Consider the following 27,828-nt stretch of genomic DNA (forward strand, 5'->3'; position numbering starts at 1 on the left):
TTAAAAAGTTCAAAGGAAATGACTTTCAGGCATCTATTAATTTAATTCTTATGTCATTTCACTAATGGAAGACAGCTCTCCACCCGTCCCTCCTCCACACGGCTAGCCTCCTCTAGCAGGAAACACGCTTTTCTGCCCCGCCTCACCGTCGGGGCCTTGAAGACAGGATCGGAGCCGGCCCAACCCCCAGACGCATGCCGCCCGTCGCCAGTGCTAATCTTGTTCTCATCAAGTAGGCACCTATTCTGGGCCAGACGGTCCCCACACGCTGGTGTCGCACGTCCCTCCTCAGACTGAGCAAACAGAATCTCACCCAGTCCTTGGCTTCAGTGGGTAAACGCAGAGCAGGGGTTCAAACTCTGCCCGAGGGTCACAGCACGACCAACGCCCCGCCTGGGGGAGCCACACACAAGCAGGGAGAGATCCAGCCTGAGGGGGTAACACAGATGGAAACCGGTGGCCAGTTAGAGAAAGCCCGTGCAGGCAGAACGAACTTCGTGACGGACCAGACGTGGGGATGGGGCCAGGAAAGGGACCCACCATCAGGTTGTGACCCAGACCTTCGGCATCTTTGTCTGGACCAGAGGGGCAAATATGGCACCTGGGTCCCTGGGATTGGTTTTTTTTGTTTTGTTTTGTTTATTTTGAGAGAGAGAGAGCACTTGAGCAAGGAGGGGCAAAGAAAGAGGGAGAGAATCCCAGGCAGGCTCTGTACTGTCAGCACAGAACCCAGAGCTCGAACCTACGAACTGCAAGATCATGACCTGAGCCGTAACCAAGAGTCGGACACTTCAACCAACTGAGCCACCCAGGCGCTCCTGGATAATTTATTTAATGTTTATTTATTTGTTTTTGAGAGAGTGTGTGCCCTTGGGTGTGGGGGAGGGGCAGAGAGAGAGGGAGACACAGAATCCGAAGCCGGCTCCAGGCTCCGAGCTGTCCGCACAGAGCCCGACACGGGGCTCGAACCCACGAACTGTGAGATCACGACCTGAGCCAAAGTCAGACGCTTAACCAACTGAGCCACCCAGGCGCCCCTGGACTGTTTCTAAGGGTCCTTTTTTTTTTTAACTGATACTTAGTATGCATGAAGCAAAGTGAGCAAGCTGTAAGTGCCCTGCTTAATGACTTTTCACAAAGTGAACACACACCTGTGTAAACCGGTACCCTGATCAAGAGACAGAATGTTATAGCATCTGAGGTCCCCCTAAGACCTCCTCCGGGCACTACCCCAAAGGCAAGCACCGTCCAGATCCCCAAGGCTGTAGATTAGCTCTGCTTGGCTGACTGATAGATTGATGTAAGTTTATTTATTTTGAGAGAGAGAAAGAGAGAGAGAGTGAGCTCGAGTGGGGGAGGGGCAGAGAGCGAGGCAGAGAGAGAGAATCCCCAGCAGGTTCCTCACTACCAATGCAGAGCCCGACGCGGGGCTCGATCCCACGAACTGCGAGATTATGACCTGAGTTGGACGGTGAAATGCCTGAGCCGCTCAGGTGCCCCTGGCTTTACTTATTTTAGACATTATATGTTTGTAAATACAAAGGCTGGGGAAAAGCAGGAGCAGCGGGCACCCACACACCTCGCTGGGGGACTTGCAACCTGGTGAGAGCATTTTGGAAAAGAGGTTGCCTACTGAAGCTCCTGGCAGGCCTGCGGGACATAGGCGTATGTGCATAGGATGTGTGGGTGGGAAAACACCCCTACTACTCCCGCCATGTCCCCAGTGGACACAAACGCACGTATTTACTCAAGGACAGTGTTCCCAGCAGCCTGTTCATGAAAGCCTCAAACTGGAAACCGCCCGCGTGTCTGTCAACATTAAAATCGATCTACAGATCAGGGCATTCACGCTGTAGACCGGCCCTCGGCCATAAGAAGGAACGGAGGACACAGGGCAGGATGGCTCTCCGACGCTGAGGGAGGCGGACCCACAGGAGCGCCCGCGGTGAGGACCCCTGGGCGGTGAGGACCCCTGGGCCTGTCCGGGGAAAACTGAGCTCATAACGGGCAGCTACTTGGGACAGTGTCCGGCCTCCACCGAGCACCCAGGGAGCTTGGCGGCTGTTCTCACTGCTGTTCTCGTGCCTGGGGGTTTTCTCTAGATTCTCCACTAAGCTGTACCGGTGTTTTGATTGCTTTTAGCTTTTGCTATCCACGTTCCTTAACCTTTCTGAGCCTCAGCAGAGTGAGCCTGGGTAGGGATGGGGGCTGGCCGCTCAGGGCGGGGGGGGGGGGGGGGGGGGGGGGGGGGGGGGGGGGGGCGGGGAACGCCTCTTCTGGCCCTTGGTGCACATCCCCACACCCACTCTGCTGGGCGAGGGAGGGGCCAGGCCGGGGCCAGCCGGAGGCTTTGGCTCTGGGAGGTCACTGACCCACGGAGGCCCTCCCTGGAAGGCGGGGCTCGGGTATCAGGAGTGCACTTTGCTTCGTGTTACAACCCGGTGGGCTCAGGGCCTTGAACACACCCTTGAGCGGTGGGCTCAGGGCCTTGAACACACCCTTGAGCGGGAGAGAGCTGGGGAGTGGGGGTGCCGGAGACTGGCCCAAATCCCACCCAGCCAGGGATTTGCAGTGAGACCTCCAGGGCTGTCTTTCGCCCCTCCCCCTCCCCTCTTGCTCTCCTCCCCCTCTCTCCCCCTCTTCCTCCTCCCCCTCCTTCCCCTCCCTCTCTCCCTCTCCCTGCTTCCCTTCCTTCTCTCCACAGTCCTGCACTTTTACAGACAATAAAGAGCAACTCAAAGAGGCCCCTGACCCGCCCAAGGTCACACGGACAGTAGGAGCCGGGGCCAGAGGGCAGCCCTGATTATCCCTGTGCTTTCCTAGCCACCACTAGGGCCAAGGGGGGGTCTTCCCCACCTGGAGTCTCCCCTCCCCACCTGACACAAGCCCCGGGGTCTAAGCTCGCCACGTTGGGCCTTGTTCAGAAAACCTCACTGGTTCCCGCAGTGAGAAGCCTTTTCTCTTGGTCGCTTTCCCCAAGGAGCACAAAGCCCGGGCTGCCACCGCTGTGTGTCCACCCTAGACAGCTGGACAACGAAAACAGCAGCTGTCCCTGCCCTCTGGGCCAGGTCTCGTGTGAGGCCCCTTACAGGGGAAGCCATGCTGTCCCCCACTCTACCCATTGGGAAGCCGGGTACTGAGGAGGGAAGAAGAATGGGAGCCTGGTGTCGGGAGAGAGGGGAGGTGAGATCTGAAGTGAGGCAGTCCAGCCGAGGCCCACACACTGCCGCCGGCTCCCCTGTGGGGTGGGACTCTGGGGGGGGGTGCGGGGAAGGGGGTTCAGCTAGAAGCCTCATCTCTGTGGATGTCAACCCTAAGACACGCATCCGTGTTGCCCATTAGCAAAGACACCACTGCGATCCGTATCTAAAGGCACCTGAGTACAGGTAGAAAGGGCCGCAGCAGGTGGCTAGGCTGAGCGGCACCTTCTGCCTAATGAATAGTCCCCGCCACCCAAATGCACACCCACCACCCCACCCGCGTGGGGCCATTGGGGGGGGAGCTGGCCTGCTTTTCACTGTGCCTGAGAAAAGAGACACCAGCAGCATGGCAGAGCGGGGGTTGTCCAGACAAACGGAACCAGTGGGATACAGGCAGGGATCTTTAGGAGGACATTTCTTTTAGGAATCGGCCCACCTGCTGGTGGAGGCGGAGAAGTCCCCCAGGGGGCTGTCCGCAAGCTGGAGAATCTAATTCGATCCCAGTCCAAAGGCCTGAGAACCTGGGGCCAATAAGCCAGGATCTGCATCCCAAAAGCTCCAGAACCAGGGGTGCGGGTATCCGAGGGCAGGAGAAGATGACGTCTCCGCTCAAAGAGCAAATCTGCCCCTCCTCCCCCTTTGTGTTCCGTTCAGGCCCTCAGTGGACTGGACGGTGCCCGCCCACCCCGGGGAGGACCATCTTTACTCAGGCTACAGACTCAAACGCACTTCCTGAGACACCCTCCCAGATGTACCCAGAAAGAACTTTTTACCAGCGATCTGGGCATCCCTTAGCCCAGCCCTGTTGACCCATGAAATTCACCATGACACCCACTAGGGTTGGGAAGGTGTCTGTGTGGAGAGTAAAGAGCCATACTATAAACAGCCCCATTTAGAGTGTCCCTCCCTTGGTTGAAAGAACTGACCCCTTTGGTCTCCCATCCAAGTACTAACCAGGCCTGACCCTGCTTAGCTTCCGAGATCAGACAAGATCGGGCGCGTTCAGGGTGGTATGGCCGTAGACAAGAACTGACCCCTTTGGGAAGAATAAGAACACTTCTTTTTTTTAAAAAAAATTTTTTTTCAACGTTTTTTATTTATTTTTGGGACAGAAAGAGACAGAGCATGAACGGGGGAGGGGCAGAGAGAGAGGGAGACACAGCATCGGAAACAGGCTCCAGGCTCTGAGCCATCAGCCCAGAGCCCGACGCGGGGCTCGAACTCACGGACCGCGAGATCGTGACCTGGCTGAAGTCGGACACTTAACCGACTGCGCCACCCAGGCGCCCCAATAAGAACACTTCTAACAACACATTGGTCAAGGTCTGGCAATCGGGTTGAACGCAGCAATGGCTGATGCCTACTGTGTGCTCAGTTCCCATGAACGGCTGTAAGGTGGGATCCCCCAGAGCCACGCTCCCAGGAGAAACGGGTGCAGAGAGGGGGCAGCCGGGGTGCTGCTTGGTGGCTGATGGAGGAAAGAAGGAGAGAGGTCACCACCTGTGCTCCAGTCCAGGTATATAGCAGAAGAAACAGGATGGGCTACACAGAGCCACAGAGGTATGCGTGCTTGTGAAATACGCAAGGTGCTTACAGACTCTTGGCTTGGCCAGCAGTAGGTCTGTGTCGTGTTTGGGGATGCCCAAGCTGCTGCCTTACCCGCTCCTCAACTGTTTTTTTTTTTTTATTGTGATAAAATACATAGAACAGAAAATCTACCATTTCAACCATTTTGAAGTGCACAGTTCAGGGGCCCTAAGCACATTCGCACTGTTGTGCAGCCGTCAACAGGTCAGCACCGTCCGTCTCCGCAACCCTTCGTTTTGCAAAAACAGCAGCTTTATCTTCACTGAGCGTTAACTCTGTATCTCCCCTCCCCCAGCCCATGGAAACCACCCTTCTACCTTGTGTCTCTATGAATCTGAGGACTCTAGGGACAGCATGTAGTGAATCATACAGTATTTGTCTTTTTTGTGACTGGTTTATGCGACTATCTTTTGTGACTTCACTTAGCGTAATGTCCTCAAGTTTCATCCATGTGAATTGGAACTGGAATTTCCTTACTTTTTTTTTTTTCTTCTAGAGGAAGAAAGGTTTATTCTTCCCTGTAAGTACCAGAATTTCCTTACTTTGTTTTTAAAGTTTCTTATTTTAATTCCAATATATTTATTTTAGTTTCAGGTATACAATATAGTGATTCAACAATTCTATACATTACTCAGTGCTCATCGCAAGTGCCCTCCTTAATCTCCATCCCCCCCCACCCTTGGTAACCACCTGTTTTTTCTCTATAGTAATGAGTCTCTTTCTTGGTTTGTCTCTGTCTCTTTCTTTCTTTCTTTCTTTCTTTCTTTCTCTCATTTGTTTTGTTTCTTAAAAATTGCACATATGAGTAAGATCATAGGGTGCTTACCTTTCGCCGACTGACTTAATTCACTTAGCTTTATACATTCTAGCTCCCTCTGTGTCGTTGCAAATGGCAAGATTTCATTCTTTCTTCTGGCTGAGTAATAGTCCATTGCATATCTATACCACATCTTCTTTTTTTTTTTTCAACGTTTATTTATTTTTGGGACAGAGAGAGACAGAGCATGAACGGGCGAGGGGCAGAGCGAGAGGGAGACACAGAATGGGAAACAGGCTCCAGGCTCTGAGCCATCAGCCCAGAGCCTGACGCGGGGCTCGAACTCACGGACCGCGAGATCGTGACCTGGCTGAAGTCGGACGCTTAACCGACTGCGCCACCCAGGCGCCCCTATACCACATCTTCTTTATCTGTTCATCAGTCGATGGACACTTGGGCTGTTTCCACCTGTTGGCTCTCATAAGGAATGCTGCTATGGACATAGGCATACAGATATCTGTTCTAGCTCCTTCTTTCAACTGTTTTGAGTATACAGCCAGAAATGGAATGACTGGATCACATGGCACTTCTATGTGCAATTATCTAGAGGAACTGAATCAGTCTTTTTTATCACCCATTGATTGAGAATTTCAGGGAGACTTAGCAACAGCCGGATGAGGTGGTCATTACCGTCTACAATTATTTAATGCTTGATTAATAGCTTCATTATCCTAGACTTAAAAGCCGGGTGTGAACTCTTCACCATTGAAATTACACTGGATGACGTTAAATATCCACCCAGATCAACATCAATAATTTGTTCCACTTGGCACGGAAAAATGTTTAAAATTCAGCGAAGCCAGCAGATACCCACAGCCCTGTGTTGCCAAGCAGCAATCATGCTCACAAATGGCCAAAGCCTTTTCTTATAAAGAGAGGAGGAGGCCAGTGCTTGCGCGGAGACAGCGGGTCTGTCGCTAATGGAGTGAGCTGGCCGTGGAGTTTCTACAGGAGGCAAAGTGCAATCTATCATGTTGGAGTGTTTACTCTGAACGTGAAGCGTGTCCACTGGGAACCACAGTTTTCCAAGGGCCTTGTGCTGGTTCTGCTGATTCATATTCCCACAATTCCTCCACCGCATAATATTTTCCCATTGCCATGGTGACCGTGTGAGGAGAAGGCATAGGGAGAAACTTCAGAGTTTCCTTCTTATTTCACAGAGGAGAGATTAGACTTCGGCTGGAGAGTGGGCTACATGGTTTCTATTTTAAAGAGAAGAGGTAGGTTCCACTGAGCCGAGTTTTCTCTGGCTGAGAGAGAGCAGGAGTCAGGGAATGAGAACAGCTGGGTGACTGTTCCTGATTCCAGTACTTTCTAGCTAGTCTGGCACTTTCGAGCTGGTTCTGGCACTTTCTAGTTGTTGACCTTGGGTAAGACTCTTTCCTTCTCTGAGGCTTAGTTCCTTTCTCTATAAAATGAGACACAGAATGGCGGTTAGGGTTCTCCGTAGAATTGGTAAAGAAAATGCAAGACATTTACAAATTGTAAAACTTGATTCAAAAAAAAAAATCACAAAAAAATCCCTCAAATACAAAGCCCCTTAGTCCAGGTCAAGGTGCTGTTGCAGGTGGTTTTATGTGGCGCCACCGTGGGCTTCGTTCCTTCGGAGCACCCTGTTCACATACGCAGTGTTGACCCTCTCAAGGACAGGAACTTTACTTTGTTATCCCAATCCCTCCATTTTGCAGAGCACACGAATTTCCTAGGGCAGCCCTCAAGAAATACTTGCATTGAGTTCAAACTTGGACCCAGCAAGTATTTGCCAAAGCTCAGGCTGCATCAAGCCTTTGGGGTCACTGAGGCAAGTCAGGGGAGGGAGCTGAGTCACCCCATTTATGAGACCTGCCTTTGATTTCACAGCAGCTTTCCCCCGGGGGGGAAAGGAGCATGTCTACATGTGAGGTGCACACTGAATAGAAAATTCAGCCTTATATCTGGAACCTTCAAAAGCAAAACCGTGTGTCCTAGAGTTGAGAAACTGGTGATCACAATGCCATGTGTTAAGTGAGCTTCTCAGAACTTCTCTGTTGGCAGAGGTGACCCAGAGAGGGGAAGGATTCATTCTGTGTGATGGGGTGGGGTGGCAGAGAGTTTCATGGGGCAGCCGTCTGGGCCAGAGGGCAAGGACTAGAGTTGCCATGGAGGAAGAGAGTTCATGGGCGCGGGAAGAGCGGTACCCAAAGGCACACGGCAGACTGCTATGCTCGAAGGAGCTACCGGTAACTCTACGTGGCTGGAGCATAGAGGAGGACGGAGCTGGGCAGTGTGGACACGCCAGGGATGTCCGCACACACGACAGCACTCGACTAATGGGCACGAAGAGAATCTGTGCTCCAGTCACGTGTCCTACGGACCAGACAGCTGGTGGAAGGGGAAAACTTTGAGGTGTGCTTGAAACCCCCCCTAGTGCTGGTTGTGTCTTTTTTGTCCCCAGTTTGGGGCTCTAGGGTGACCCAGGCTGGCATTGGTTGGAGGTTCTGATGTGGAGTCAAGACAGCCAAGAGCTGCAGACCCGGCCCCTGTCGAGTGGGATCCCACCAGAGGATCCTTCTCTGGCCCTCCATTCTCTGCAGACTCCACTTTGCCAGCAACTTGCATGAGAAGCATAGAAAGGAGCAGCCGTAACTGTCTCTCCCGGCAGGTCAGCCCGGCAGGGATTTTGCAGCAGAGCTGAGGACTTCGGGGAACTGGGTGTGTCAGTGTGCACACAGCAAGGCCTGTTCTGCAGATGGCATCCTGGTCGCCTGTGGGGACACCTGACCCAGCGACAGAGACAGGGAACGAGTGGGGGAGGGGAAGAGGGAGAAGGAGACACAGAATCCGAAGCAGGCTCCAGGCTCTGAGCTGTCAGCATAGAGCCTGACGTGGGGCTCGAACTCACAATTCGCAAGATCATGACCAGAGCTGAAGTCAGACCCTTAACGGACTGAGCCACCCAGGGGCCCCTAGATGTTGAATTTTAGGGGTCTGTGATTTAGTCCTCTGTGTTTTCCCTAGCAGAATGATTTCCAATCTTTTTTTAGAAATGAGTCATAGTAAGAAATACATTTTACATCATAACTCATATGTATAAATATCAATTAGGTCAAGATGTGTTAGGATCCTCTGTCATTACTCATTTTTTTCATGGTCTAACTGTTCTATAAATTGCTGAGAGAGGGGTGTTCAAATCTCCTAGTATGATTATGGAATCATCTATTTCTCCCCTTTATTATTTTTTTAAAGATTTTTTTTTATTTTTAAGTAAAGTCCACACTCAGCACGGGCCTCAAACTCGCAGCCCCGAGATCAAGAGTTGCATGCTCCACCAACTGAGTCAGCCAGGCACCCCCTCTTTCTCCTCTTCAAAGCTGTCAGTCTTGCTTTATGTGTTTTGAGGCTGTGTTATTTGGCACATTTACATTTACTATGGTTATGTCTTCCTGATGAATCAACCCTTTCATTGTTAGGAGGTGTCTCTCTTTAGCTCTAGTGACAGTCTCTGTCCTGAAAGCCTATTTTACATGATATTAATAGAGGCACGCCAACCTCATCATACTTACTTTTGGCATGTTACACCTCTTCCAACCATTTACTTTTTTTTTTTTAATTTTTTTTTAATTTTAATTTTAATTTTAATTTTTTAATTTTATTTTTGAGACAGAGAGAGACAGAGTATGAATGGGGGGAGGGTCAGAGAGACAGGGAGACACAGAATCTGGAACAGGCCCCAGGCTCTGAGCTGTCAGCACAGAGCCCGACGCGGGGCTCGAACTCACAGACTGTGAGATCATGACCCGAGCTGAAGTCGGACGCTCAACCAACTGAGCCACCCAGGCGCGCCATCCAACCATTTACTTTTCATTGACATGTCTTTATATTTACTATAGGTCTCTCTTTTAAAAAAAAATATTTATTTTTGAGAAAGAGAGCAGAGGAGGGTCAGAGAAAGAATAAGAGAGAGAGAGAGAGCAGAAGAGGGGCAGGGAGGGGCAGAGAGAGGGAGAGAGAGAATCCCCAGCCCGACACAGGGCTCAATCTCACAAACCATGAGATCATGACCTGAGTCGAAATCAAGAGTTGGATACTTAACTGACTGAGCCACCCATGCGCCCCTGTATTTACTATTTCTGATGCCATTTATTCATTCATGAAGATCTGAGTTTTTTTTCCCCACTTCATTTTCCTTCAGACTTAAGAGCTTCCTTTAGCAGTTCCTTTATTTTAAAATGCCTTTATTTCAGGGCACCTGGGTGGCTCAGTCAGTTAAGCATCTGATTCGGCTCAGGTCGTGATCTCACGGTCCGTGAGTTCGAGCCCCGCGTCAGGCTCTGTGCTGACAGCTCAGAGCCTGGAGCCTGTTTCAGATTCTCTGTCTCCCTCCCTCTCTGACCCTCCCCCATTCATGCTCTGACTCTCTCTGTCTCAAAAATAAATAAACATTAAAATTAAAAATAAATAAAATGCTTTTATTTCATCTTTATTCTTGAAGCATACTTTTGCTGTATATAGACATCTGGCTTGATAATGTTTTCCCTTTCAACACTTTAAAGGTGTTGTTCCACTGTAATCTGGTCTCCATGGTTTTTGATAAGATGTCTGCAGTCATTCAAATATTGATTCCCTTGTGTGTAATGCATGGTTTTTCTCTGTCTACTTTCCAGGTGTTGCCTTTATCTGGTTTTCACCAGTTTGATTCTGATGTCCCCCAGACATAGTTTTCTTCACTGATCCTATTCAGATTTGCTGGGCTTCTTGAAATTATGGTTTGTTTTTCTTCAAGTGTGGGAAGTTTTCAGCTATTATTTCTTCAGATACATTTCTTGCCCGTTCTCTTCCTGTCCTCTGGAACTTTTAAAACTTTGATATTGTTTTATGTGTCCTTGAGGCTCTGTTAATTTTATTGTCTTTTTCTTCTCTCTCTTTCAGACTGTAAAATTGTTATTCATCCCTTTTCAAGTTTATGGATTATTTTTCCCTTCTCATTCTGAGTCCACTCAGTGAAATTTTTTTCATTTCAGATACTAGGGTTTTCCGTTCTGAAAATTTCATTTAATTTTAAATGGACAATTCAGACTTTTTTAGTATGGTCACAAAATTGTACAATCATCACTACTATATCATTCCAAGAAATTTCATTACACCCATTTCGTTACAAGAAACCTGATATTCACTGGCAATCACTCCCCAGTCCTCCTTCTCCCCAGCTCCTGGCAACTACTTGTCTACTTTCTGCCTTTACAGATTTTCCTACTCTAGAAATTCCTTATAAATGGAACCATACAATATGTGGTCTTTACAACTGGTTTCTTTCACTTAACAGTGTTTTCAAGGTTTATCCATGTGGTAGCCTGCACCAACTCTTCATTCTTTTTAATGGCCAAATAATATTCCATTGTAGGAATATACCACCTGCCATTGACCCACTCATCAGTTGATGGACATTGGATTGTTTCTACTTTTTAACTCTTATGAATACTACTGCCAATTGGTTCATTTTTATATTTTAAATCTCCTGATTAAGATATCCTATCTTTTCTTTGTTAGGACACACTTTTCTTTACCTCATTGAATATTGTCATAATAGCTATTTTAAAGATATTACCTAATAATTCCAATATCTGGGTCATCTTAAGGTTGGTTTCTGTTGGTTGCCTTTTTTCTTGAGAATGGGTTGCATTTTCTTGGCTTTTCATATACGGAGTAATTTCGGATTGTATCCTGGACATCGTAGATGTTCTGTTGTAGAAACTCTGGACTCGGTGACATTGTTTTGAGTAGAATTGATGTTCTCGTTTCAGTAAGAATTAACTTGGCTAGACTCAAACTTCAAACTCTGTGACACTCTGTGCTGGGTGGGGGCCCAGATCTTGGTTAAACTGCTTTTAACATGCCACACACACGTGTGGTTTGGGGGTCAGCCAGAAACTCGGGCGGGGTTTACACACAAAACGTTTTGGGTTCCTTCTCCGGCTCTCTCCTTTATGGGGTTCCTCCCCACTCTCCAACCACTGTGGTTGTCCAAGCTTCCTTCTCCTGGTTCCTCAGTCCAGAGGGAAAATAGGCCTTCTCCTAGAATTTGGCCACCTTGTCCCCCTACCGCAAATGTGGCTGCCTTCAAGGCAAGGCCACAAAAATGGGAAATTGTCCCATTTGGGTTGATTCTTCTGGGTTTTAATGCTACTCCCAAACCTACCTGCTTATGTTTACTCTCCAGGGCCCTCAAGATGTGGTTTTGGCTATTTTGTCCATAATTTGTAAGTTTGTAGATGTTATCTGCAGGAGGGTGAGCTTGTGAGGAATTTACTCCTCCACATAGAATATCTGTCATCTATCTGTCAATCTATACACACCCACATATATGTGTATATATGAATATAACATGTATGAATATATGTATACATTTGAATATATTAATATATTTGAATATGTATTCGCATACACATACATTTGAATATGTATATGAAACAAAAGGCTTATGAATCAATATTTACACTACTCCATGTTTACACATCACATACTCTGATATTTTCTGCTCTGCTCCACGGTCTTTCTTTTTATTTAATTTTTTTTTTAATTTTATTTATTTTTGAGACAGAGAGAGACAGAGCATGAACAGGGGAGGGTCAGAGAGAGAGGGAGACACAGAATCTGAAACAGGCTCCAGGCTCTGAGCTGTCAGCACAGAGCCCGACGCGGAGCTCGAACTCACGGACTGTGAGATCGTGACCTGAGCCGAAGTCGGTCGCTTAACCAACTGAGCCACCCAGGCGCCCCCACGGTCTTTCTTTTTAAAATGCTGGTCTCAGTCCCCTCCTAAATTGATTTCATGACCCAAGAGTGGGTCACGACCCACAGTTTGACCCAGGGCGCTCTAATGCCTGGCAGGCAAGGGGCAGGTGCTGTTACTGGAAGAGCTCATTGAACAAAATGCAAGAGACCCCACCCCTCCCCACCCCCCCGCCCCAGGTTTCCTGAACATACTGGGAGCAGTGTGGTCGTAATGCCGTTTTCACAGATGGGTGAACATCTGTGTCCCCTTCCCCTCCACTCCCCTCTGGGGCCTCCAGTGACCAAAGCCCAAAGTAAGAGTCCTCCAGGGTCCAGTCCTCACTGCTACATATGATTCACAGACTTTTGTTTGCATGTCCCTGACCACCGCCCCCCAAGCAGCAACATAAGACTGCAAACTTTATTTTGCTAAATAAGCACATTTACAAATAAAAATAATGGGCGCCCCTGAGTGGCTCATCAGTTAAGCGTCCGACTTCGGCTCAGGTCATGATCTCACAGCTTGTGAGTTGGAGCCCTGCGTCGGGCTCTGTGCTGACAGCTCGGAGCCTGGAGCCTGCTTCGGATTCTGTGTCTCCCTCTCTCTCTCTGCCCCTCCCCCGCTCACACTCTGTCTCTCTCTCCAAAGTGAATCAACGTTAAAAAAAATTTTTTTTTAAACAGTAAAAAATAAAAATAATGATCATCTACTGGAGCCATCAGGTCATTTAAAAAAAGATCACAAAAATGTCAGATGGACAATCTCCGAACAAGGCAAAGGCCTGAAATCAAACTCATCGGGTGCATCACAAAAACTCTCTGCACGTTTTCCTTGCCCCATGGTTGGGTGTTTGGAAGCCTCTGAATCAGCCGGGGCCACAGGAGGAAAGCCCAGGGCTGGAAAGACACTGGGAGGTCCCACATCTGGGAGAGAGAAAATGTTTCCCAGTTTTCCCACAGGTAATCCGCCCAAATTCCAAGCAGCTCTGACTGCAAAGACGCGGCTTGTTCGCAGATGCCATCTGTGCTCTGTAGCCTCCCCAGATCACTGAGCTCATTTCACTAACTGCCGCCTGTCCCCTGGGGTGGCTCTCTCTGCCCTACTTGCCACCACCCGGAGACCGCGGGGCCCTGTGGCCCAGAGCAGGGGCGGGGATGGGAAGAGAATCCCGCCAGGCCAGGTGGGCGTGCCCCCCCTCACAGACCCGCCCTGCTCCCAGCAGCTCTGGAGGCCCAGAGGCCCATTAGTGCCTGCATAATGGATGGATGTCTCTTCTTGGAAAGCACAGGCCCATCTTGCTTAAGGAGGACGAGAAGAGGTCGGATGCAGGCGCTGTGCTCCTAAGCTGGTCTCAGCGGGGAGCTCACACTGGGAGGAACTGGCCAGGTGTCTTTCTTCGGCCTGACAAAGGCTGGGTGAGCATCCTCAGGCCGTCCGGCTGAGGGCTGGGGTCGTGGGCCTGTGAACCAGGCTCGGGGCAGGGCGGCTGGGGTGGGTGGGAAGAGCTCGGGCTGGGGAAGGGCCCTTTGCAGGGCTCAAGGGGAGACCAGGTGGGAGGGAGGGAAGCTGAGCTCCAAGCACAGGGCAGAGGGCTTGGAGGTGGGAGGGTCGGATGCTAGGGATGGGGACTTCCCCGGCTCTCACAATGTCTCTGGTCACCAGAGACAGCCACGCGGGGGTGGCCGGTGATCGCGGCGCTGACGCACATCCGTGCCCTTCACCGGAATGTTCTTAGGCATCTTTAGGGCCTGGCTGGGCACGGAGTCAGCTCGTGCACCTGATTTGGTCATGGCGATGGCTACGATGCAAATATTTCTGTCCTGCTCAGTATTTCTGTAATGCTGCCTCGTCCCCCAGTCCTCGCCTGAATGTACCCTTTTGTCCTGCCAGCCGGCCTCCTTCCGGGACCCCTCAGACCTCGCCCCCGTCCAGCAAGGAAGGGGCTCCTGCCTAGCACATCAGGGGCTCCAGGCCCTTGCTCCAGTCCTGGTCGTGTGATTACTGCATAGTTTAATAAGTCCCTTGGGGCTGCTGTATGCTAGGCCCTCCGCTGTGTGACCGACGGCTGACTTGCAGCGGTGGGCGTGTGCCCTGCCCACCTGGGGGCAATCCAAGGATGTCAGCCTTGTTCGTGGGTGACCCAAAGCTTAGGGGTAAGGAGCTGTCTTGGTGCATCCACGGGGAGCCTCGGGTCGGGAGAAGCTGTGGGGAGAAAGGGCTAGAAGTGGGGGTACGTTGCTGGCATCCCCCTGAATGGCAAAGAAAGTTGGGAGTGAAAATTCTAATTGCAAATCCCACTGACAGCTTGAGTTTAAGGGAAGAGATGAGCTAAATTTAACCTAGCCAGTTAAAGAGCCAAAAATGCAATTTACTAATTAGCTTAAAATGAAAATGAGTCCAGTGATCATAAAGCGTTTCTCTAGTTACAAAATACAAAAAAAAAAAAAAAAAAAAAAAAAAAAAAAAAAAAAAAAAAAAGGAGGCTGTTCCTCTTTTCATACTGACATGCATTTTACATTCTAATGCTGTTATAGAATTAGGAATGTAGCCTGCTGGTACAGTGCTGTAGACAGGCAGAGCGTCACAGCCTTCTTGGAAAGTTCCGGGAAGCTCTGGGTCCGCGGCAAATCCCCTAATTGCAGAGCATCGGGGGGCATCCAGTGTCTGTCCTCAGGGACTGCAGAGTGCACTGGGTGCAAGGGGCAAAGTCCCACATTTTGGGATTTCTCTAGACCGGATGCTGAAGGGCTCGGCGCAGGGAGAGGGCATCCGGCAGGGAGGGAGGAGAGGGTCCCTGAGTGGGTGGCATTTGAGACGCCCCTTGAGAGACAGCGACTGGGAAAACGGGGACTGTATTAGTCTGCTTGGGCTGCCATAATAAAATACCACAGGCTGGGGGCTTGAGCAACAGACATTTCTTTTCTCCCAGTTCTAGAGGCTGGATGTTGAAGGTCAAGGCAACTTTGATTTCTGGGGAGACTCTCGGCTTGCAGACAGCCACTTTCTCGTTGTGTCCTTTCGTGGAGGAGACAGAAAGCTCTAAGTATCTTCCTTTACTTGGAAAGACACCAGGGGTATCTGGATGGCTGAGTCAGCTAGGCATCCGACTCTTGATCTCAGCCCAGGTCCTGATCTCAGGGTCGTGAGTTCAAGCCCTCCGTTGGGGTCCACATTGGGCATGAAGCCTACTTAAAAAAAAAAAAAAAAAAAGGAAGGGACGGCGCAAAGTCTGAGATGGAACAGAGTGAGGGTGTATCCAGAGAATGAAATGGTCCATCTCACAGGGCAGCAGGGCTGAGGCACCGGCAGATATGACATATCCCACACTGACCCCGTCACAGCAGCTCATAGGCCAGGTTTACTCTTCATCGGTGGGCAATGGGGAGCCACTGGGGACTTCGGAGCAGGGTAGTGATTGGATGAGAGCTGGGCTGTAGCAGACCGACCTGGCCACCGTGCGCAAGATGCATTTCCATTACGGTGCGATGTATTTTATTCAACATAATTTCTGTACCAACGTGAAAGGCATGCCTAAATCATGGGTACTGCTTATTAGCCCCTTCTGTTTCCCACATCATGGCGGTTTTGGGGCAGCAGCAAGGACGTTATAAATAGTCATAGCACAGGGGCGCCTGGGTGGCTCAGTCAGTTGAGCATCCGACTTCGGCTCAGGTCATGATCTCACGGTCTGTGAGTTCGAGCCCCGCGTCGGGCTCTGTGCCGACAGCTCAGAGCCCGGAGCCTGTTTTGGATTCTGTGTCTCCCTCTCTCTCTGACCCTCCCCCTGTTCATGCTCTGTCTCTCTCTGTCTCAAAAAAATAAATAAAAGTTAAAAAAAATTAAAAAAAAATAGTCATAGCACAAAAGGTAGCATTTGGGAGAAAGAGCATTTTCTTAGCCAATTTGCATGATACAGTTTATATATGTATACTCTTCCAACTAAAACAGGTGGTTTTCCCAAACTATGGCTATTTTTTAAAAATATTTCCTGCTGCTGTAATCTGATGCAATACAAATCTTTGGGCAAAAATAAAAACCTCAGTGGGTAAAATGGCCGTTCATATATTAAACATGTTGACGAGTCTGTCCTCAATGTCCTCACAGATGGAGCTGAAAGGAAGAAGTCATATCTGTTATAAATGGAGAAAGTGTAAAAAATCTGTGAAATTAATTAGTACAGAATCCCAGTGACCTATAGATGAACGTTTTACCACTCCATTCGTTGGATATGGCTAGTTTTTAATCAGTACATGACACATAATGAGGATGCACATAATAGCCGGGGCGCCTGGGCGGCTCAGTCAGCTGAGCGTCTGACTCTTGGTCATGATCTCACCTCAGGTCACAATCTCACTGTTCGCAGGATGGAGCCCCGCATGGGGCTCTACGCTGACAGTACGGAGCCTGCTTGAGATTTTTTTCTCTCTCCCTGTCTTCCCTCTCTCTCTGCCCCTTCTGCTCTCTTTCAAAATCCATAAATCAACTGGGGCGCGTGGGTGGCTCGGTCGGTTAGGCGTCCGACTTTGGTCGGGTCATGATCTTGCCGTCAGTGAGTTTGAGCCCTGCCTCCGACTCCCGCTGTCAGCTCAGAGCCTGGAGTCTGCTTTGGATTCTGTGAGTGTGTCTCTCTCTCTGCCCCTCCCCCGTTCACGCTCTGTCTCTCTCAAAAAGGAATAAAAAAAAAAAATCAAAAAAATTTTTAATTAAATAAATAAACTTATTTTAAAAAGAATGCACATAATAATGTAATTAAGGACACACCACAGTACATAAATGAATTCTAACTTGTGGTCATTAGTAATATTGGTCATAAATTAATTCTTCTCTTCCCAAATGGCGGTGTGTTGCCCCTAAATTTATTCTCAGACTACCTTTCCTGCTGCCACATCTGTTTCTCACCGAAGTGGCCACTATATGAAAATATGAGTTTATACAGTGGTACATTATGTGGATTGTATTTTCCCGGCAGGTTTGTCATAAGGCCCTTTATTTATTTTTTTTTTTCAACGTTTATTTATTTTTGGGACAGAGAGAGACAGAGCATGAACGGGGGAGGGGCAGAGAGAGAGGGAGACACAGAATCGGAAACAGGCTCCAGGCTCCGAGCCATCAGCCCAGAGCCTGACGCGGGGCTCGAACTCACAGACCGCGAGATCGTGACCTGGCTGAAGTCGGACGCTTAACCGACTGCGCCACCCAGGCGCCCCTGTCATAAGGCCCTTTAAATCAGAAGCCCCAGCCACATTGTCCCAAGGCTTCAGTGGATTTACAAATACACCATTTAGAGTTCTTCGGAAACCCATCTACGATACAAAACAAAGTAAAATGGCACCTAAATCTTTAACCTCCTTGAAGTTTTTCTTATGAAAAGGAAAGGTTCTTTAGGGGCAGGAACTGAAACTTCCTCTTCCTCTGACACAGCACCTGACTTTCAGAAGGAGGTTCACACTCAATGTCTGTAGAATGAATGAATGAATGAATGAACGAACGAACTAAAGAGCAGGTAAACAAATCGAAGCTTAAGAAGTTAGATTGAAATGTGCATATAATTTTATCTTTTTAATGCTTATTTATTTTTGAGAGAGAGAGCACGAGCTGGGGAGGGGCAGAGAGAGCGGGAGACAGAGGATCTGAAGCAGGTTCCAGGCTCTGAGAGTGGAGAGCCCAGTGCAGGGCTTGAACCCACAAGCTACGAGATCTTGACCTGAGCCAAAGTTGGATGCTTAACTGACTGAGCCACTCAGGCGCCCCAATGTACATATAAGTTTAAACTTAATTTCAGTTCATTAAGTCCATACTGCACATAGTTTTTCTTAATTTTTTTAAATGTTTTTATTTATTTTTGAAGGAGAGAAAGAGACAGAACATGAGTAGGGGAGGAGCAGAGAGAGAGGGAGACAGAATTCGAAGCAGGCTCCAGGCTCTGAGCTGTCAACACAGAGCCCGACGCGGGGCTCGAACTCACAAACTGTGAGATCATGACCTGAGCCGAAGCTGGAAGCTCAACCGACTGAGCCACCCAGGCACCTCCATACTGCCCATATTTGAAAAAATCAAGTACTTCTCCAGGGCTTAATACAAAAACAAAACAAAACAAAAAGTAGCAGTTAGCTTCCCTCATTTACTGTACCAACTCCACATTCTGACTTCCCAGAACCAACTGCCACTTCCAAATATTGTATCCGTTCCTTTTGGTGTGCAAAGGGCACCTTTCTTGAAATAATATAAGTATCCTGATTCTTCCTGCTCTGCCGGGTTCAGAAACGTGTTATCTGGAATGCCCCACCACAGCGGATGAAGACTTGGTTCTCTTTCACGTGACTCACTCCACACCCGCACGTGCACACACATTCCCCATCTTTCCAATATAGTCACGTTATCATTTCTTCTTCTTCTTCTTCTTCTTCTTCTTCTTCTTCTTCTTCTTTCTTCTTCTCCTTCTCCTTCTCCTTCTCCTTCTTCAAGTACAAAAGACACTTCTTCTTCTTCTTCTTTCTTCTTCTTCTCCTTCTCCTTCTCCTTCTTCAAGTACAAAAGACAGTGTTATATTAGTTTCAGGTTCATGATTCAACAGTTCTAGACATAAGTTGTTGCTCATCACGGGAAGTGTGTTCATATTCCCCTTCACCTACTTCACCCATCCTCCCCCCCACCTCCGTCTGGTTTCTTTGTCTCTTCTTTCTTTGTTCATTTGTTTTGTTTCTTAAATTCCACGTATGAGTAAAATCATATTTTTCTTCCTCTGACTTATTTCACTTAGTATTATACCCTCTAGACTCATCCATGTTGTTGCAAGTGGCAAGATTTCATTCTTTTTTATGGCTGAGTAGTATTCCAATACATATATATATATATATATATATCTCCATCCATCTATAGATGGACACTCGGCCTGCTTCCACATCTTGGCTATTGTAAATAATGCTGCTATAAACATAGGGGTGCGTGTCTCTTTTCAAATTAGTGTTTTTGTTTTCTCTGGGTAAATGTCCAGTAGTGGGGTTACTGGATTGTACGGTAGTCATGTTTTTAATTTTTTTGAGGACCCTCCATGCTGTTTTGCACTGGCTGCACCAGTTTGTATTCCCACCGACAGTGCACAGGGGTTCCTTTTTCTCCACATCCCTGCCAACACTTGTTGTTTCTTGTGTTTTTTTGGATTTTAGCCATTCTGACAGGCGTGAGGGGATATCTCATTGCAGTCTTGATTTGCATTTCCCTGATGATTAGTGATGTTGAGCAATTTTTATGTGTCTGTTGGCCATCTGGATGTCTTCTTTGGAAAAATGTCTATTCATGTCTTCTGCTCATTTTTAATCGGATTGTTTGTTTGTTTGTTTGGTGTTGAGTTGTATCAGTTCTCTATATATTTTGGATATTAACGCCTTACTGAATACATCATTTGCAAATATCTTCTCTCATTCGGTAGGTTGTCTTTTTATGCTGCTGATGGTTTCCTTTGCTCTGCAGAGACTTTTTATTTTGGTGTAGTCCTAAGAGTTTAATTTTGCTTTTGTTTCCCTTGCCAGAGCAGATGTATTCAGAAAAATGTTTCTATGGCTGATGTCAAAGAGATTACTGCTTATGTGTTCTTGTAGGAATTTTATGGTTTCAGGTCTCACATTTAGGTCTTTAAACCATTTTGGGTTTATTTTTGTGTCTGGTGTAAGAAAGTGGTCTAGTTTCATTCTCTTGCATGTTTTTGTCCAATTTCCCAGCACCACTTGTTGAAGAGATTGTCTCTTTTTTTATTTCTTTATTTTGAGGGAGAGAGAGAGGGGAAGAGCGTGCACGTGAGTGCTCAAATGACTGTGGGTGAGGGGCAGAGACAGAGGGGGAGAGACAATCCCAACCAAGCTTTGCCATAACATCCCAACGCAGGGCTCAATCCCATGAACCATGAGATCATGACCTGAGCCGCAATCAAGAGTCGAACAGACCCTTAACTGACTGAGCCATCCAGACGCCCCAAGATTGTCTTTTTCCCATTGCATATTCTTGCCTCCTTTGTCATTGATTAATTCACTGTATAAACAGGGATTTATTTCTGGAATTTCTGTTCTGTTCTATTGATCCATGTGTCTACTGTGCTAGTACCAAACTGTTTTTTTTTTAAATTTATTTCTTTGTTTTGAGAGACAGAGAGAGAGAGAGAACAGAGGAGAGGCAGAGAGAGAGAGAGAGAGAGAGAGAGAGAGAGAGATTGAGAATCCCAAGCAGGCTCAGTGCTGTCAGCATAGAGTCTGACGTGGGGCTTGATCCCACAAACCCACGAGATCATGACCTGAGCTGAAATCAAGAGCTGAACGCTCAACTGACTGAGACACCCAAGTGTTCCAGTACCAAACTGTTTTGATTACTACACATTTGTGGTATGTCTTTTTTTTTTAATGTTTACTTATTTTTGAGAGAGAGAGAGAGAGAGAGAGAGAGCGCAATCCAGGAAGGGCTTGAGAGAAAGGAAGACAGAGGAGCCAAGTAGGCTCTTCACTAACAGCAGTGAGTCTGATGTGGGGCTCGAACCCACTAACTGAAAGGCCATGACCTGAGCTGAAGTCACCTGCTCAACTGACTGGGCCATCCAAAAGTCCCTGTAGTATATCTTGAAATCTGGGATTACAATACCTCTAGTTTTTTTCTTTTTCAACATTGCTTTGACTATTTGGAGTCTTTTGTAGTCCCATACAAATTTTAGCATTATTTGTTCTAGCTCTGTGAAATATGCCGTTGGTATTTTAATAGAGATTGCATTGAATTTGTGGATTAGTTTGGGTAGTATGGAAATTTTAACGATACTCGTTTTCCCAGTCCATGAGCATGGTATATCTTTCCATTTCTTTGTGTCACCTTGAATTTCTTTCATCAGTGTTTTATGGTTTTCAGAGTACAGGCCTTTCACCTCCTTGGTCAAGTTTGTGTCATATCATTATCTTTTCACTTGATCATTATGTGTTTATATTATTGTGACAATGAAATGCTCTCCGTAGTTAAGCCATGTGGTACATGATTGAATTTCCTTTCTTCTACAATTTTTTGTTTTCCTGGAGTAAGTAACTGTCTTCTGTTTTGTATGTATCTATCACCACATCATCTCCCAAATACTCTGGCTTGTGTGTAAATCTCCTCTCAATAGTTTCCAGTTTCATCTTTTGGTGGCATTTCTCCAGCACCTGTGTCCTCTGGCTGACATCTGACTGGCTGCCTGCTGGCAAATTGTTACTGTCCTTTCCACAACTGATGCCTTGCGATCTCTCATCCCATATCGTTGGGGATTCCTTTCACCTCTCTCCTGGATCCGATTCCTTGGTTTTTGGATCTCATGTCTTTTTCTCTCTTGGCAACTCCCTCACTTTGGTGGAACACATCCTGCAGTAGCTTCCTGAGGACGGAGGCACAGGGCAGCTAAGTTTTTGAGAACTTGCATGACTGAAAACATCTTTAGCCTTACGCGCTTGATGGTTCGTCCGGGCCTGTATTACAGGCCCCTCCTTTTATCCTTTATTACTCCCCTCCCTTTATCCTTTCATATTTTCTCAAGTGTTTAGAGACCTCAGCCCCTCCATCCACATTTTAGAGAGGGACCTTCAAAACCTGCCTGAAGCTTTGAGTCCACAGATGAGGCTTGTCAACAGGAGGACTCCCCTGTGACTTCGGACCTTCCACACCTCCAGGTCTGTCATGTTCCCTACAGAAGGGTCTCCCAGGAGCAGACACTTGGCTGCCAAGATTGCCAGAGCTGAGGGTGGGAAGGGGGCTGGAGGGTGGTTCCTCGTTCAGCTTTAGGCAATCGCGTCTTTCTCATCTTCAGGATGGCACCCCTTGGCATCTGTTGGTGCAGAGAACCCCCTACTTCCCCTGTTGCAGAGATTAAAACTCTAATCTTCTGCAGGGAGAGGAAAGGCATCGGGAAGGGGTCTAACCACTTCTGTCACAGTCACTTTGGGCTGCCAAACAAAATACCTTTATGGGCGGGGGGCTTACGCAACAGAAATTTATTTGCTCCCAGTTCTGGAGGCTGAAAGTCCCAGCTCAGGGTATCCACAGGGCCCTCTTCCTGGCTGTGGACAGCAGACTTCTCACTGTGTCCTCACATGGTGGAGAGGGAGAGGGATTGGGGGGGGGGGTGTGGAGAGAGAGATCTTCCTCTTCTTATAACGCCACAATCCTATCAGATTAGGGCCCACCACTATGACCCCAATTAACCCTAATTACTCCCTTAAGCCCTATCTGCATATACAGCCACGATGAGGTTAAGCCTTCAACATAGGCATTCAGGGAGGCGTGATTCAGTCCGTAGTAGCTTCCTAAGCATACTTTTGGCTAATCCTCCTGTTTCCAGCGTCTCCTGTGCCCCTCATTCCCATAGGTGCTGGTGCTGTCAGTCCTTGAACCTTTGGGGGGCTCTGTGGTAGCAGATGGGGTGCTTCTTGGTTGCCCCAGCCTTACTGGCTTCAGTGGCAGCTTGTTGGGGGCAGATGAGCCCATACCTGTCCTGTCCTGCTCCCCAGCCTGTGGTTCTGTGGACATCCTCTCCTTCCATCCCCTCTGCCCGTGGGCATGAGAAGCTTCAGCAGAACGTGCTCGGTCCACCGCCTTTCCCTAGAAGGCCGCTGTTAGGTCTCCATTACAAGGGCGATTATGTTGCCAACAAAATATCTGTTGAACAAATAAAGGAAACCTCACGTTTTTTGTGGCTTTCCATGCATCTCGTCCTTCTGACCCTCCCTCCCAGAAGACGTGCCCTCCATCCTTCTGTCCAAGGAGACTCCCCCCGCACACCACGTCCTCAGGAAGCCTGTCCCAGCAGCCATCTCTTGCCTCCTTGAATTGTCACCAACTTCCCTTCCTCTGACTCTTCCCACCCTGACAAAGTACCCTTCCCCCCACCCTGGCCATGCTGCCCATGAGGGAGTCACACGGTCTCCCTGTGTGACTGCTTGATCCTGGCCACTTCTAGCCTTCTGGCCTTGTCACTACTCAGCTGTCCAGCCTCTGGGTCCCCAGTGGTATCCTCATTACCCAAACCATGGCCTTCTCCCCATACCCACCTCACTTCCTGCACCGCCCCCCCAACTCCCTTTCCCTTAGAAGACATCCTTCCTTGGTGTCCTCTGAATCAGCAGCCTGGTCTGGCCAGCCCATTCCTGACCCACCTGGGAGGCCGGTGCCCAGGGTCTTACCACTTCACCCAGAGGTACGCCAGGGGTCCATTAGATTGTTTTCGTGTCCCCGTGTCCCCTGGTCCAGTTTACACACCTTTTCCAATCAGCCTTCCTAAGGCACAGCCTAACTGTGTGGCGTCCAGGGACTTCTTGTTACCCATGGGCCAAGCCAACCCCTTAGTAGGGGCGCCCAGACCTTCCACAGTGGGGCCTCCAGTTTGACCTCCTTGTCCCATGCTTGGATTGAATAGAGCTGGGCGGCCCATCATTTCCCAGACATGCTAGCCTCTTCTTGGACAGCTTCCCCTTGTTCTCCCACTGTCTCATCTCCCAGGCCATCAGGGCTGGAGCTCTGGGCCCATCCACCCCTGGCTCGTCTCCATCTGCCCAGCCTCCGGGGATGCAGGGATGTCAGCTTTTATTATCCAGCTTCTTGGGTAAAGTCTTCCCTTCCTTCCCCCTCGGCTCTCAAATGTCTTCCTGAGCTGCAGAGATGGTCGTTGAGAACAGTACAATGAGGGTCTGGACTTGAAAGCACCAGTTTTAAACCTTGCCTCCACCACTCACCAGCCCCGTGACCTCAAGCGAGGCACCTGCCCCTCTGCTCCCGGGGGAGTTTCCTATGTGTAAAACTGAGGCAGTACTACCCACCCTACAGACATGTAGCATGGGCTGGAGTTTATGCATGGGTGGCAAGTGGCACATTTCCCCAGTGAGCCTTGGTCCCCTCCTGTGTGTTTGGTGTGTTCCTGTGCATATGCTTCCTCCTGGACCATGAGACCCCCAGGGTTGGGCTGGGGCTTTATTCCCCCTCGTGTCCTCTGTTCCCAGCCCAGAGTGGTCACTCAGTGTGTGCAAAGGAGTGAGCCAATGGTCAGCACCCTGTCTGTGAGCAAGCCATGAGTGAGGAAGGAGCAGCAGTGTCTCACCACTGATCTCTCATCAGAAGACCCTTTAAACCTTTGCCTTAATCAGTGGGATAGCTGGAGTCTAAAGTCCAAAGGCAAACATTTTAGCAAGGCTTCCAGGACCCTGGGCTAATTACAAACAAGTGTTACGCGTCCAGCCCACAGAAATGTAAAAGCCTGTGATGGAAGTGGTGGGAAGGGACAAGGCAAACTTCAGAAGCAGGTCTTTTACTTGGCTTTCCAGATAAATAACTCAGATTTCTGGCAACTTTATTTTTTGCAACTTTGAGGCCATGAGGCAGCTTAAGGTAGCGCTTTAAATATACTTGTGTGAATCTCAATAATTTTTAAAATACACAATATGGAGAGATTCTAAGTCTTTCCATGCTAGCTAGGACTGCCATATAATTTGTCTTCCAAACCAGAACACCCCAGGGCCACAGGGGGGCTCCGGCTGATCACCCAGGACACAGGCACAAATCCGGCTGCCCCAGCACTCTGGGATGAACAGCCGACCTGATATTGGTGTATTTACTCTGCGGTTAGTCGGTGGTATGCCAAAAACTGCCATAAAACCTTGCAAATATTCCTGAAAATGACACTGTTGAGTGGAGACGTTGCAACGGGGATTTTGTTTGTAATCTATTGCAACACCTGCAAGACTGTATGAATTACAGACAGTCACAATGTCGAGTTTCCTAAATCACACGTAACTCTAGAAAGGGAAAGCCAATCGAACATTACTCTAAATTTTCCACTTCAATTCAGACGCTTCAAAACTTGTAGATCATTTTGATGAGTCCAGATCATCAAGAATACTTTTGAGTGACGGGGCACCTGGGTGGCTCAGTCGGTTGAGTGCCCAACTTCGGCTCAGGTCATGATCTCACGGTTTGTGAGTTCGAGCCCCGTGTCGGGCTCTGTGCTGACAGCTCAGAGCCTGGAGCCTGCTTCAGATTCTGTGTCTCCCTTTCTCTCTGCCCCTCCCTCCCCCACTCTCTCTCTTTCTCTTTCTTTCAAAAGTAAATTAAACACACACACAAAAAAAGAACACTTTTGAGCAAATAACCTTCTGAGAGGAGAAAAGCCATGGGTTTCTCGGATAGTAAGAAGTTTTCAAATCCATTGGACTATTAACAAGTCAAGTGTGGACGGCTCAGAAGTTCATGATTCTCTGGTGCCGACAGTCCTGTGATAGCGGAATGAGGCTGGAGAGAGGCCCCTGATAAGGCTGTGTGTGCTGTTTCCCAGCCAGTGCTTCTGACCCGCCCCAGCCCGTCCAGGACAGGATGTGCACAGGTAGTCAGGAGCCAGCTTCCCCGAGTTACAGCCGACTCACCTTTGTGTCTGCAAACGTGAGGACCAGGTTCCCGGGCGTGAGACCAAGGAGAATGCTATGAGGACTCCACATTGGCTGCTGGGGGGGGGCGGGGAGGTGTTGGGGGGCTGAGGCGTGGGGGCGGGGCAGGTGAACAGACACAAAGCCAAGAGCAGAAGCCCAGCTCCCATGGTGTCAATGGTCCAGTTTCTACAGAGTTTCAAAAGGCAGGTTGGTTTGGCACACGTGGACGTGTTGCGTGCCCTAAGCAGCGGAGGAGGCAGGGACTCTGGCAGGACTCTGAGGTTATTGTATCTCGTTCAGGAGAAAAGAGCCCAGTGGAGCGGAGCTTACAGACTGAGTGGAAGGACACTTGCCGCAGTGGGAACCACACAGGGGGAGCCCCAGGGACAGCCCACTAGGGAGGGTCTGGGGCAACGTGAGCTCATTGGGGCGGCAGATGCATGAGCAGGGGGACCAGGGGCCTTGAAAGACTCTGAAAGCTGTCTGCATATTCTGCACTCTGCCTTGTGGGTTTCTTTTTCTCCCACAGGGAGAACAGTTGTAAAACTGGAGAGTGTAGAAGAAACATCCCCAGAGGAATTGCCAAGAGCCCAAAGATGGTGAGAAATGGTGGGCGCTCCTTAGTTACCGCGACCGCCTTCTCTGGGCCTTGACAAACCATCTCGAACCTCACCAGATGGGCATTGCAGAAAACTGGGAAGGGAAAAATGTCATAATTTTCCCCAACATGGAAGAAGTTGGCTTCTGGAAAATAACGGCTGATAAATTTGATGGGTTTAATATGGGTTCCGAGCAAACATTTTAACAGATCTTTGAAGAGGTAGCATGTATGATCTTGGAAGGAGATGCGGTTCCTAAGAGCCAAACCAACTTTGTTCTCTCTTTTCGTGGCGTTACCAGACTGGATTTACAAAGCACTGGTAAAGAAAGATCCTTCACAAAACACTGTGCATACTCAAGAAAAATAGGCTGGGTGAACAAACAATTGGGGCAATTGCATATTTAGTTGGACAAACATTAGAGTATTGATAAATACAGCAACGGAGATGCGGCTGGTGAGGCATCTGGATGGGTGCACGGAGCCCCACCCCCTCCTGTGCTGCTAACGTGTCTGTTGATTACAAGGATGAAAGAGGGCATTAAAGAGTTTGTTATGGCACACGCCCCATCGTCAGAAAGCTGATGCCTTAGATGCCAGATATCAGAGCTTAAAGATTTGGGTTGGCTAAGAGGATGGGTTGAAACCAACAAAATGACATTTAACAGCGTAAAGATAAATCCTGTCTTTAGATTTTTCTTTTTTTTTAATCGATTAGCTCAGTACAAGATGGAGAAGACCCAACAGCAGTTCATTTGAAAAGACTGATAGGTTTGTAATTGACCGGAAGTTCAACATGAACCAAGAGTATACATCCTGACTGCTCAAAAAAAAAAAAAAAAAATCAATACAAACTTCAGTTGCATTAATAGAATCATAACATCCAAGTTGTTAAAGGGAAAGGCCACACCGGTCGGTCTGCTGAGGTTATTGTATTCAGTGCTCGGTCCAGGATTCAGGAGAAAAGAGCCCGTTTGAGCGAGGTGGGCATCTATTCAGACAAGGGGTTGAGAGACTACATCACAGGATGGATGGGGGGCTTCAGCCTGGAGAATGCAAGAGCTCTCTACAAAGCATTTGGAAGCTTATCGTGTGTTATGAGCAACCGATGTTGTCTAGCGGGTTCATTCATTCATTCATTCATTCACTCAGCATTCACTCAGCGCCAACTACTTTCAACATTATGTCCAGCATGACCAGTGTCTGGAACATCTAATCTCCTGGGAGAGATGGATGGACACACACACACACACACACGCACACTGGTTAAGGCAAGGCCAATTTAACATAAGGGATACAGTAAAGTACCAGCAGATGTTGGAAGTGTAGCAGACGGGATTACTCAGCCTCTAAGCTGGCGGGAGGGGAAGGCAAAGGCACACTGGGCTGGGGCATGGGCAGGGGTCCAGAGCAGTCAAGTGCATGGCATGACTGAGAGTCATGAACGTTAGCTGCCGATAGCA

General features: G+C 48.5%; 1 protein-coding gene across 3 annotated transcripts in view; it reads left to right on the forward strand.

Moving 5' to 3' along the window:
- Positions 1–27,828, forward strand: part of EML1 (EMAP like 1) — a 169,898-nt gene that overhangs the window by 22,572 nt on the left and 119,498 nt on the right. The window contains exon 1 of one of the 3 annotated variants that reach the window (XM_030319950.1): positions 1,870–1,945. The exons of 1 other annotated variant lie outside the window; for it this stretch is intronic. The gene's annotated coding sequence lies outside the window, so the exon portion shown is untranslated. Of the gene's footprint in view, positions 1–1,869; positions 1,963–27,828 lie in introns of those variants that run through there. One more of the 3 variants, XM_030319951.1, reaches the window with a different exon arrangement.

The sequence above is a fragment of the Lynx canadensis genome, chromosome B3, assembly GCF_007474595.2.
Source record: "Lynx canadensis isolate LIC74 chromosome B3, mLynCan4.pri.v2, whole genome shotgun sequence".
Taxonomy (NCBI): domain Eukaryota; kingdom Metazoa; phylum Chordata; class Mammalia; order Carnivora; family Felidae; genus Lynx; species Lynx canadensis.